The 13,821-nt window shown below is 46.8% G+C and overlaps 1 protein-coding gene across 2 annotated transcripts in view; it reads right to left on the bottom strand.

Annotated features, from left to right (window-relative positions):
- The window catches only part of CAMKK1 (calcium/calmodulin dependent protein kinase kinase 1), a 55,680-nt gene that overhangs the window by 31,196 nt on the left and 10,663 nt on the right, over nt 1-13,821 (bottom strand). The window lies entirely within an intron of this gene.

Below are 13,821 nucleotides of genomic sequence, written 5' to 3'. Positions count from 1 at the left end.
TAAAAACAAAACTTCACTTAAAACAATAAACAAATGGACTGAAGACAGAATTCACAATGCAGCAATATAAAGATAGAAACAGGTGGCAAACGACAGCCCTCCAAAGTCATCGCTTGAATCGGAACAATCAAAGTTGGCGTGCTAATTTTACCTCCCTTAACAGTTCTAGAGTTTGAGAGACACTACTAAAAAAGGTCTTTTCTCTTAATTCACCCAATGTGTCTGTAAGAAATTGCGTCAAAATCCTGGTGGAAAAGGAATATTCGGTCTACCAAACCATTTTTGCTCAGAGCCTAATTGGAGAGTGTCCCATGCATATGGAGAAGTTCATAAAGCATGGTGGCAAATTTCTGCTCATTAATGCAACGCTGGTTGTCGACCAGGAACGCAACCAGCACTGGGTTAATTATCAAGCTTGTACATATCGCATAAACTGAGGTTGTGGTCCCACCAGCAATAAAGCTCACACTTAAGCATCATTTAAATCGATTTCTGTTTTCCCATTCACACGACACAAAGGTGAAATTGATTTATATGGGCTGCAAAGTTTTGCTTTGTTTTCAACTGGCTGGCAGACGTTTTTTTAAAAAAAAATACTGCAGGATTTAGTTATCCACAGGACCAGCGTCTACTGATTCACTGATCCACGATCTGAAAATATACAAAATATTAAAAGAATAATTCTAGAAATATGTTATTTCTAAAGATGACTTTATCAGAACCGGCCACTAGAAGGAGGCAGAGATCACACTATGTATAGTGTTCTCTGAAATATCCACAATGTGATTATCAGAACTGGGCACTAGAGGGAGACAAAAGCCATGGTATGTATAGTGTGTGCTATTAAAATAGCATTTGCTATAATCCACGTTTTTCAGCATCCATGGGGGGGGGCTTCTCCCGTGGATATGGGGATCCTACTGTACCTCCCTTCTGAAACTGATCCAAATGAGGCAATTTCAGCAGCATAATGCCAAAACCGGCTTAAATCACCAGAAACGAACAGATTTCTATTCGGTTTAAATACCATGGGACTGGAACTTGATTTTTTAAAACTGTCTTGAACAAAAATCGGTTCAAATTGCCCGTGTGACCACCGCCTGAGTAAGGAAGCGGATCAAAAAGATCACTTAATACTGAAATCAAGGCTGCGACTGGATCCAAATGGCAAGGCCATCACCCCAAGTACAGTGGTGCCTCGCATAGTGAGGTTAATCCGTTCCGGATTAACCGTCGCTATGGCGAAACATCGCTGTACGAAACGGGGAAAGCCATTGGAACGCATTAAACTTAGTTTAATGTGTTCCAATAGGCTCCAAAACTCACCGTTCAGTGAAGTTGTTCCATAGCTGGCAGCCATTTTCGTGCCCTCGGGGAGGGCGCAAAAACGCTGCGCGCGGCCATTTCGGGGCTTCCGGCGGCCATTTTGGAGCCGCCGCACAGCTGATCCGCGGCATCGCTTTGCGAAGATCGGTAAGCGAAACGCTTACCGATCTTCGCAAAGCGATTTTTGCCCATAGGGGCCATCGGTATGCGATCGCATTTGCGATCGCAAAAACCTAATCGCTATGCGATTTTGTCGTTATATGGTGTGCTCATTAAGCGAGGCACCACTGTATTGTGGTGCTTTTGAGACCGACACATTTCGTTCAGGGTGAGCAGCTCCCGCAGGCTGGTGTGTCTTTGTGTTGTCGGGGAAACAGCGAAACGCGGTTCCTCTTCCGAACAAAGAGACGCATCGTTACCTAAAAACATGAAATAGACACAAAGATTTCTGTCTGTTTGTTTTTTCTCCAAAAGGCATCGACTGCAATGACTTTTCCGCTGAGAAGGCTTGACTGAGACCAGCGGCAAAATCACAGAAATCTCATCCTCGGGAGAGCGAGGGGCGGCGTGTCTTTTTCGGTGACAGTCCCCGGGCGACAAGAGACTTCTGCTTCTCTTATCGGAAGCAACAGGCCTCACTTATTTTTAGACAGAAACCGAAAGACGCCGACACATTCTGGAGCATGGAGCATACCATCACGCCCTCGTCCACGTTCCACGCCCTCCCCTTCGTTCAACGGTGCCTTAAAGGCCTGCCATGGCTTTGCCCGTGCGGTTCACGGTCTCACGGATCGCCTCGGGTTTGCAAAGCAAAATCCAAGTGGTACTGAATGAACAGGTTGTGGTGATCGCCTGGAATGCGTTCTAGGCTACCCAGCACAGAGTAGAGGCCGGACTGAAGTACTAGGACTCTCAAGGTCTGGGTTCGAATCTCCGCTGAGCCACGGGAACTCACTGGGGGTGTGGGGAAAGAGTAAAACCACTCCTTATTTAGCTTGAGAGGCCTATTTTGGCTTGACGGCACATAATAACAACAGCCCGTTGATGTTTCCCGGCCTGGAGAATTAAACCCACTGATGTGCGTTTTCTAATTTCCTGATTCCATTCACAAAAGGTCTCTTTAACCTCTTTGTGGACAAGATGGATCAAAAGCCCACAGGACTCACTGCTGTATGTAAAGCGAATAAAACTACGAATAACTCCACCGCCTTTTCAAAATGGCAGCAGGAGGAGGGCCCGAGGGGTTTGGCACAGTGGGGTTCGGGATCCCTGTTTGCTCTTATCCCTCATCCTAGCTAGGAGCCCAAAGTTTGCTAGGAAAAATAAAATCAGCGAATCAGCTCTGGGTTTCCTCCGACCTTTCGAAGTGCTGTTTAAAGTTCACCACGAAACCCAGAGCGGATTCACCCCTCTTCCCCAGCCCCTGCCCTGGCAGCAAGGCTGATGGATGGGACCCTACTGGATGCAACTGGGGTGGCTGGTGGGGGGCAGCTCCTACATGAGTCCGTTTGAGGATGATGATAATCATCTCTCTGTTCTCCTAGCCAGGCCAGTGAAGGAGGCTATGGCATACCCCTCTTTCTTGGGCCACCCTTTCTGTATATATCTATCTCCTGCTCTATCTGCATATGTGCATATTGTGTGTTTTATACACACACACACACACACACACACACACACACACATCCTTTTATATACAGTTAGCGATTGCCTCGCTTAATGAGGAAATCGCTTGACGATGGTTTAAATGGAAAAAATCCGCTTCACACATTTGTGTGTTTGTATAAGATAGTTCATTGTCTTTTCGGAGATCAAAGCAGAGCAGGACGAAAAACGCAACCCCGCTTCCTTTCTCAGGAACAGTGAGTTGGCCCTAAACTGGTCTCTTATTTCACCGGAGCCCTGCCAGGAGGAAATGAAGTTGTTTCTCATAAAAATTTACTTCCCCTTTGAGATTCTTCTCCGTAATTGTTTACTCTTTGTCTCTGCAGAGCATGGGGGGGGGGGAGAGAAACCCCCGGTGCTAAAACCGCCCTCCAGTTATTTATTGTCTAATTTTCCTTTGATTTATTTTTTTCGGAGGGGTCATGTTGAATGGCTGGAGCTTTAAACAGACACACAGGGGCCCCGTAGCCTGGTGGAAAAAGAAAAGATGCCCACGAGGCACGAGGAAACCAGCCAGCCAAGAGGGCTCGGACGGCAGAGAGAGAGGCAGGGAGTTGTGGTCTGGAAAAATAATAATAATAACTTTTAGATGAAAGTCTCTCCTGAAGCCTCTCCTCTACCTTCCAGACACTGCATTCCTTTTCTATGGGGTCGCCTATTCTTCACCGATGTGCAATACAAGATTCAACAAGACCGTTTTTAAAAAAGATGCATGGGAAAAAAACACATTCAACAGCCTGACAATAGATGACCAACAGATCAAAAACTTGTCCTGAACCTGCAATGAATAACCTGCAATGAATGCTCAGCAGACATGAATGTTGACATTATGCCCACGTTTTTCCTCTTTTTTTCCTCTTCCCTCCTCATCCCCTTTCCTTTTGTGTCGCGTCTTTTTAGATTGTAAGCTGGAGGGCAGTGGCGGTCTCCTCTCAAGTCTGAAAGATACATAAACCGCTTTGAGAGCCTTTCTGCGGTTTGCATTGCCTCCTACCATTGGTTTCAGCTCCGCCTCCCACCGTCTGTAGCTCCTCCTACCGTTGGCTTCAACTCCGCCTCCTGCTCTTTCTGTAGCTCCTCCTACCATTGGCTTCAGCTTCACCTCCTGCTGTATGCATCACGTCCTATGGTTGGTTTCAGCTCCGCCTCCCACCATTAGCAGCTCCTCCTACCGTTGGCTTCAGCTCCGCCTCCTGCTATCTATGGCTCCACCAACCACTCCGCCTACAGCTGCATGCATCTGCCTACTATTGCCTCTGGCTCCGCCCACTCATATTATCAAATAATCCACTGTCAATTTGCTTAGGGATCAACCTTTGCACAGGGTGTTGGATACCACTGCTGGGAGGTGGATCGGGGCCCAAATGCAGTGGCCTTCCAGCACATAACTACATTCTTACAGTTCCTATTAGTGGTGCTAAAAAAAACTAAAGCATGCCTCCATCAACCCAATCCATTTCTATAGCTCTGAGGACAAGCTTGGCATTTGAAAATCTATTTGTGGGGCCCTTCAAACCTGCTCCCTGGAAAATCAACGGTGGACCCAATAACCAGCTGTTTTCTGTAAGGGTGCAGCTGGTTTATACGAGCGACAGCGAGAAAGGGAGAGCGAGTGAGCAAGTGAGCGAGCGCATCCGAAAATCATGCTACTTTATCATTCCGCGCCCTAATTAGACAATGATCTTAATTTGCATAATCAGACACAATTATCCTAATTGCATATATAAGCAATAATCAACCAAAAATTAGCCAGAGAAAGTATGGAAGCGGGTGAGGGGGGTGGGAGTTTGGGAAGACATCGTCACGGAAAGTAATGACTGCCCCACCAACTTCTGGATGCAAACCAAAATAAAAATAAAAATAAGTTGGTCAATAAAAAAAAAAAGACACAGCTGCGAATCCTGGTCTACCAAAAGTAACTGTTCTCTGTCACTGGGTAAGAATCCAGGAAGTTGCTTTTCCGTTGACTTAGATCCTTGGCTCTTCTTGTCAACTCTGACGGGGTGTAACAGCTCTCTAAGGGCGGATGCAGGATCCTGTCCGAGACCCACCGGGAGATCTGGGTCTCCCCTCCGATTACTAACCAGGCCTGCCACTTCTTAAGTTTCAACCCCATAGAAAAACCTGACGGTTCAAAGGAAGTATGGTGGCATCATCAAGCATGAGCAACCAACTCCATCAATGGCCTAAAAGTCCTAATTAAATCATTAACCTCAGTGAGATGATTTTTGCTCAATATCAGTGCCAACTGTTGCATCTCCAAGAATGAACTTCTGCACAAACTGCACAACTTCGAAAAATTCCCAAGAAACTGTTGCCTCGTCACATAGACTTTAAATATTAGAAACATCCCATGGGTTGCTTGTGTCTTTTTAGTCAATCAGTCAGTAATTCTATTCTTGCTGTGCACGTGTGTTGCTTCGCAAAGGGAGAAGATGAAAGGTTGGTGCAAATAACATTTTGCCTAATTTATGGAAATAATAACAATAACCAGATGCCATCAAGTCAATTCTGATGTATGGCAGTCAGAAGTGGTTGACCATTCCGTTCTTCAACTACCATGCAGCTTGCCCAAGGCTACACAGGCTGGCTCTACTCACAGGAAGGAAACCAAGCTCCCAACCTTTGGCTCTGTAGCCAGATACGTAAGCCAGGAGCTATCCAGCCAGCTAATTTGTGGAAACTCCATGAAAAAGGAACAAGCAAAGGACCACGCAGGTCCAGTTGGGAAGATATGCATTGACTGCCTTGCTCAATGGCCATTTGTGATTCTGATCTCATGGGAGGCGACAGATCCTCTCCGGGTTTTCGTTTGAACTTTAAAAGAGCTATCTATGGAGTTGAACATTTTGGGGAGTTGGATTCAGCACCTTGAGGAACTCTCGTACAGTTTGGACTAAAAACCCGGAGACAATTCACCTCCCCCCTCCATAAATAATACAACCACCCTGGGTCCTCCGTGGAACTCCACCTGAAGAGCATCTACAGGCCGTCCCAAGAGATGGTGCCGTCTGAGGCCAAGCAGCAAATGGTGGCGATGCTCTTACCCATGTCAAGATGAGCGACGCTCAAGGCCAACCATGTTTATTTGGGCACGTCAAGTCGGAAACCCCCCCCCCATTCCTTCTGTTGCTTGAACAATAAAAATGAAAACACACCCAGAAGGCAATGCCTGAAGCAGATGCCTCCTTTCAACCAACGGTAGGGCCGGTCGAAGACCCAAGACCTTCTGGGCGCCAGGAGGGGGAAATCATGTCGTTTGGGGAGGCAAGATGGCTCCCCAGCCGTCAGCGTTTCCAGAGGGTTCAAAACCCCCATCAAAGATCGGGAAGAGACTCCCAAGCCGACAGGGACGTTCACCACAAAGCGGGTGTAGAAACCTGACGACGTGGTTGATGACAGCCGTCAGGCGCGCTTGAAGTATTTATGTGCTCCCGGGGGCCATGGCGGGGTTGTCATTGCTATGGCAACAGATGGCTTGCATTCATCCTTGGGAAGGCGTAACAAAAATTAGTGGGGGATGAAATTCGGGGAAAGAGAGAGGGAGGGAGAGGTGCCAGTTTTATCCCAAAAATATCATCCTGGAGCCAAAGGACTTCGCAATGTTGCTTCGTCGCTCTGCTCTCCGAGGGTTCAGAGTCTGCTGTGCGCATGTCAGGTTTTTAGGAGAAGGTGGAAAGGAAAAGAGGGTTGTCTCCGAACCACCAAACCCAACAGTTGGGAGAAAGGGCAACCACAGAAAGCTTGAAGGATCATTTCCACCACCAGGACTCGCCAATCGTTCGTTGTTATGCGCGGTCAAGTGGCCTCCAACTGATGGGTCTGATCTCCAGAACATCCTCTCCTCAACAGTCCTCTTGTAAACTCAAGCCTGTGGTTTCCTTTAGGGAGTCAACCCAGCTCGTATTGGGTCGTCCTCTTTTCCTGCTGCCTTCCACTTTTCCCCAGCATCTGAGATATTGAGGAAGAGACTTCCAGCTTCTGGAATTCTACTTCCTTGTTTTGTTGAGTTTGGGAGGGAACCCCAGAAGCTCCGACGCCTTGGCCAAAACCCGGTTCTAACTTGCAACAAGGGCAGGCCGACTGAATCACTGGAACTCGTGTAAAGGTTGACTCCTCAAATCCCCATGGATTGAATAGGCCAACTCTAGTTACCATTTCTAGACCTTACAGCAAAAAGATGGATCCAAGAGGCCTTGGAAAGCAGCTAACAACCTCTTTTCGTCCTTAAAATATAAATTTTTTCCAGCCAGGGGCATGAGGAGCTTAGAGACCTTCAAGGAAGCCTTCATAGATGCCCGAAGCCACTGAGGCTGGCTTTTCTCCCAGGAGGTACAGTGGGGAATCGAACTCCCAACCTTTAGCTCCACCAGACACACTAAACCTCTAAGAAAACCTGGGATGGCTCACTGCAAATCGGATGCAACTTGACGGCACATAATTATCATTTCTATCTTACTTTCTTCTCCATGCTCCGCTTAAAAGGCTTAATCTGTTTCTACATTCAGATGATCATCAGCCTTCTCCGAACAGTGACCCAGAGCGCTGCTCTCTAGTAATGTATTTTAATGAAAGCAAACACCTCTAGTACAGTATTTTGGACTGAGCAAGTGTGATGTTTGTTAACATTCCGACTGACCAGGGAAGAAAGCCTTCAGCATGTCAGCCGCCCAGCTTCTTAGAGAGGAGAGCAAATGGTTTGAGCTGGCCGGGCTTAAAATTTCACACGAGACCCAGGGCCTTCCTTTTGGGAGAGAGCGCGAGAAAACACTCCCTGAAATATAACGCTAAGGAGAGAGAGAAAAGGGAACCCGGGTCTCCCAAATACCATCTCCAGGGACTGAAGGGTGTCACATCATCATCTCCCCTTCTGCACAAACACACACATGCGCACGTGCAAAAATGGCAAGCGCTGTTGGTGACTTGGTGTTGAAACACCAAGCACAGCCTTTGAAAACACATCTGAATGTGACCATTTTTCCAGGGATGAAGGCTCAGAGAGAGTTCAAAATGGCATCTTCTCTAGAGGTTCATCCGTGTCTGAAATTACATTTACAGTGGTGCCCCGCTTTACGATTACCTATTGCGATCGCAAAACAATGTTTCAAAGGGCACTTTTCGTTTGACGATGATCGGTTCCTTGCTTCGGGAACCGATTCTTCACATTACAACGATCTAAAAACAGCTGATCGTTGGGTATCAAAATGGCCGCCCGCTGTGCAAAATGTCTCCCCGCTGTTTTTAGAATGGATTTTTCGCTTAAGAGGAATCAGAAATTGGCCGCCCTATAGAGAATCTTCTCTGGATGCTGAGGTATTTCGCCCATTGGAACGCATTGAACCGGTTTTCAATGCGTTTCAATGGTTTTTTTCCCCTCGCTACACAATGAATTCGCTCTACAGTGATTTCGCTGGAATGGATTATCCTCGTCAAGCGAGGCACCACTGTATTACTTTTAATTCTAGGAGAATCTTAGAACGTCCAAGCTGGAAGGGACCCCAGCGATCATCCAGTCCAGCCCCTGTCAAGGAGGCGCAGCGGGGAATCGAACTCCCAACCAACCTCGGGCTCCGCAGCCAGATGTTCAGCAGGTGACCCATAGAGGCAGGGCTTTATATGGGGTGGCATCCCATATAAAGAGGACTTTCCCAGAAGCCACACAAACACAGCACCAAACTCTGTGAAGTTTAGGTGCCTCGGGAAGCTAGTTTTATCCCGCTGAGCTTCTTAAAGTTTAGCGCAGACTTTGCTGCGGCTATAATTAGTGTATAAATTTCATCTTTGTTACTCACGGATTGCTTTAATTAATGCCTCGCCCATTCAAAAGGCTACCTTAAGAGCTCAGCCAAAAAGAAAGGCTATATAAATATTTCAGACAAATAGGCGGCATAGAGAAGCACAGCATGCTTTTCGAAGGGGGGGGGGAGAAAAAAAGATTCGAAATGATTTCGGGCTTTTATCAGGACCCTTGTGAGTACCGTTGAAAAGACGTGCGAGGGCAATCAGAGGCAAAGAAATAAAAAAAAAGAGGAAAAACACCAGGTTCCGGTTTATTGTGTTTTGCATGTATCTAAATTAAGGACACCGAGAAATTATTCATCTCCATCTGGAGCGCTTTGTATCTGCCGGGAAATCGAGATAGATTTTCCTTCAGGTGTGTAGCAGGCCTGTCAGAGTACGTACTGGAAAGATGCCCTGCCGAGAAAATGGGAAAACATCCGCTCCCCGCCATGCTAATTTTTAATATATGTAATATTTATCTGCCATTTTTATTTCAACACACAACAGGAACAGGCTGTCTCTAAATAAGAATGCTCTCCCTCCCTCCTTCTCTCTCTCTCTCTCTCTCTCTCACACACACACACAAATACTTATATACAGCTAATCTCCTTAGTAACATTTAATATGAAATAATCCAATAACAGAAGGCGAGAAGGCAATAGAAAGAAAAAAGAGCGCATTACAAACATCCGATCACATCTGGGGCGCCTCCATTTTCTCATCCCGGTGTCATCTGTTGCATTTCAGTACCCGGTTTCCCCGAAAATAAGACCTAACCTGAAAATAAGCCTTAGGATGATTTTTCAGGATGCTCGTCATATAAGCCCTACCCCGAAAATAAGCCCTAGTGAAGTGAACCCCCCGCCCTCCACCCTTGAGCAGCAACCAGAAGAAGAGGATAGGACTGTATTTGAATAAATGTAGACGGTTGTGCATTAAAAAAATAATAAATCCCCCAAAAATAAGTCCTAATGCCTTTTTTTTTTCTGGAGCAAAAATTAATAGAAGACCCTGTCTTATTTTCATGGAAACAGGGTGCTCAGGCCTAACCGATGCTGTCACTGACCATCACGGCCCTCCTGCAATGGACTTATGATTTATGCACACAGAATTTATGCGCCAACATTCCTGCTTGTTGTAAACAAAGGAGTAAACATGGTAGACGTGAGAGCATCGACGGAGATCAACAGGATCGAGCACAGCAGGATTACAGATGCCCGTGGGAGGCGGCTTCACTATTCCAACACACTCTGCTGTTGACCTGAAGGCTGGAGATTTCATAACACAACAAGAGTCCTCTTGGATCAGACCGAAGGCCAACCTCATCCAGCGTTTTGGGTTCTCTGAATCTTTTTATGCACACCTCCTTCTGCCTGAGTTTATGTTCTTTGCTTCTCAAAGAGGAAATACACCCATTTTTGCACGGAGCCGTCTTGCACAAATTGGAGAGACCTCCTGGACCAGGGGGAGATCTCCGCGTATCACTCTCATGCTGGAGGAGAGGAATCTTGGAGATCTTGAAATATCCCAACTGAACGAGGATTTCACTGAGATTTCTTCACCTACAAAACAACTTCTATCCAAGAGCCATATCGACGGGGGGGGGGGGGGGGAGGAATGGTCTCTTTGACGCCAGGAGCCCTGACTGCCACATCCGATTAGTCTCAAGGTGGGAGCTAAACAGCCCATGCTCTTTGGGGCGAGTCTCGGTGCTTGCATAAGAGAATTAAAGGGCGCCTTGTTAGATTATACTTGCAGCGTTCTGAACTCGAAAAGCACCGGGGAGGAGCGTCTCCAGAAGGGAGGCCCACAGACGGAGCCTTTCCGCTAGCTAGGCAGACAAGCCGGCTGCTGTTCTGCGGGGAGGAGATGCGATCTGTCAGGTCTCGTTAATTTTCTGAGCGGCCAGGCGTAAAGGTGAGAGAAGACTCGGAAAGGCCAGGGCAGGTTGAGGGAAGAGTCTGAGAACTCGCGACTGGCCGCCGAAAAAGAGCAACCAGCTTGTTAAGTGGCTTGGGCTGAACATTTTAATGCTCTGGAATTTGCTTCTAAGGCACCAACCGGCTGGCCCACGCCAGCTTCTTGGTGGGCATCATGAGCTAAGGCCTTTATGGAGGCACAGATTTTGACAGCCGGAAGGGACCCTGGGGGTCATCTAGCTCCACCCTTCCCCAACGCAGACATCCATAGTTAAAGCCTCTGCCGGAGCGCCAACCTTTGCTTACAACCGCCAAGAGATGCAGAGACGGGGCCTTTTCTTGAGAACTTATCTTTTTTTCCTTTGGACATCCGCACGTCGATGCCCGTTGAGCAACAATAATTCCGATTCTATTTTGCTGTTAGATAGTTTCTGGTAGTGTGGAACCAACAACTTTGCCAATGGAATATGACGCAAGAGTGTGTAAAACCAAATCTTTTTGTGCAGGGATCCTCACAGGCAGAGTTGTGTTTCTTCCCTATGTTTGGGCACAATCAGCATGCCAGAAACGGCCTCCTTCTGGGCCTCTGACCCCTCTTACCAGGTGGCGCTGCGGGAATACAGATTCTCCTGGTGAAATTCCATTTAGAGAGTTAAACTGTGGAACTCAGTGCCACAAGAGGCAGCGAGGGCTGCCCATGGGAACAGCTCTAAAAGGAGGCCAGACAAATTTCTGAAGGTTAGGGCCCTCCATGACTATGAGTGAGGAGAGTTGCACCCAGGGTCAGAAGTAGGGTATGAAAAAATTCCTTTTGTAGACCATCACACCCAGAATCCTATACACGGTGTGGCAGGCCCCATCAAAATAAGTAACTTTTTCAACCTCAGGGAAAAGTGTTTTTTTTTTTTAATGCACTCCAGAAATCCAAGAGCCCTTTTTCGTGGCACTGTTTCTTCCAGAACTTCTCTTAAAAATGCTCTTTTTAGAAACAGAGGGTGCGGAAATGTGGTTTTTTTTCTTTTGTGCGTGCGTGTCTGGGTTTTGCTCCAGGCGGTTCAAATCAAAGGCTGCCAAACGTCTTTTTTTTTTGTCTGGTCGGGCCCGGGCGGCTCTGCCAAGATTAGCCGTTGCCGCATTTAGTTCTGTAAGGGGTTTATCCTCGCCTTCTCCAGCGCCACGGCGGTGCGTCTGAAGACTCTCCCCCGGCAGAGAGCCCAGGCCTCCGACGCCACGGCACACGAGCACCGCTCAAACTGGGCTATAAAAATGCTAATTTGTACGGACGAAGCCTGGCGCAACCTCTGCGGGGGAGCGTGCCAGGCGAAGCTCATCTGGCTGAATAGACGTCTGGCAGAAATGAGCCGTGGTTGATTCTAAGCAAGCGCCAACTCTCAAATAAGGGAAGCTGCCCTGTCTGGGGGGGGGATGGCGGAGGTTGAAAGGCTAGCAAACGGTTATTTATTCCCTTATGATTCCATTTTGAATGCCAAGATAGGGAAGGAAGGATTCTTTGGGGGGGTCGTCTGCCCCACCTTCAGAGAGGTTGGCCAACATTTCTTTGTTCTGTCCCTCAGGAACAAGTGTGCCACCTCTGAGGTTTTTCTGCATGTTATTCACACTCTCGAGGACTCTCACATTCACAAGAACATTTTCTGCTCACATTACACGCCCTTTCCCAATTGCACAAAAATCGCAGCAGCGGTTGCCTCCTTGCATGGATGTTCAACGTCTCGGATGGGTTGCACGCATCCTTCAAACCCATCAGCCAAGATTTCTGGGCCTCCTGTGAGTGTGTTGTTTGCTTTCCAAGGGGGGAAAATGCAATGTAGAAGTTGAATGAATGAATAAACAAACCAAAATCTGGCTTCTCCAGATGAGGCCTAACTAGTGCTGAATTGAGTGGAACTGGTACCTCATGGGATTTGGAGACTAGACTTCTCTTAATGCATCCTAAAATGGCATTTGCCTTTTTTGCAGCCACATGGCAGTGTTGGCTCATATTCACTATTAGCTCATTAATCATAATTTCAGTTCTGACCTCATAGTAGAATACAGTTTACTTATTTAAACGATTAAGGCTGAAAATATGAATGCGCTTGCGTATGACAGCAAAAAATTGCAAAAAAAAACCCCTCTTGCTTGTGAAATATTTCCTGCTAGTCATGACAAATGTTTTTACATTTTACCAGAATGATTTTTGTATACGTGATTGTACATAATTGTACATAAATCGTACAGTTAAATAACATCTGCTACTCCCTTGAAACAAAAAACAAAAAAAATCGGAAGCACTGAATGGGTTGTTCCCATGTTTTTGAGCAATCAGCTGGTTCTTCTGTGCATTGTGCGTGCTTTGCTTCTCAAAGGGGAGAGTATCTGTTCTGACCACAGAGGTTTGGCCCAAATGGCAGAGCTCACAACCAAAATCAGAGAAAGCCCCTCTCCTTCTGGTGGGGTTAACGGATGTCCGGGGGCCCTGTCTTAACGAGAGCAAGTAAATCAGTGAGATTTCGGTACATCTGCCTCTGACATCACAAGTGGAAAGGCTGCTTTTCTGCCTCCCTGGGTGGGCAACCACATCCTTTCCATCCGATGAAGAAGAAGCAGGGAACAGCATGCAAGGAAAAGTGGATAGGAGGGAGAAGGAAAAAAGCAAACTAGCATGGACCATCTGCCCTCTCTATGTCAGTGTAGGAGTCCCTTTCAGCTGATTAGTGGGGTGAAAGCGCCCCAGCTAACAACCATCCTGGAAGGCAGCTTTGCAAGCCTTATTCTGAAGTCTTCCCCGGGATCTCTGTGGCTTATCCGACGCTATCAAAGTTCAACAACACGGATGCCACCAGGTCACTATTTTTAGCAACCCACCCAGTCTTGCATGAAAACATGGACTATATCCAGACACACTGACATTTCACCAACTCTTCAAATGCACGTCTTAAATTCAGAAGGCATTTTTTTTATCCTCCGTCTCCTTGCGCTCCTTTATAAACACACACACACACACACATAAAATTTCAACAGACCTTACATTTGCTCCAAATCAGTCATTGATTATTTAAACATTCTCAAGTGCTCCAGACTTATTAACAATTCCTTTTAGTCATTATGAGCCCCTCACTTATTTCACATC

The sequence above is a fragment of the Pogona vitticeps genome, chromosome 7 (assembly GCF_051106095.1).
Source record: "Pogona vitticeps strain Pit_001003342236 chromosome 7, PviZW2.1, whole genome shotgun sequence".
Taxonomy (NCBI): Eukaryota; Metazoa; Chordata; class Lepidosauria; order Squamata; family Agamidae; genus Pogona; species Pogona vitticeps.
This window is presented reverse-complemented; position numbering and strand designations above follow the sequence as displayed.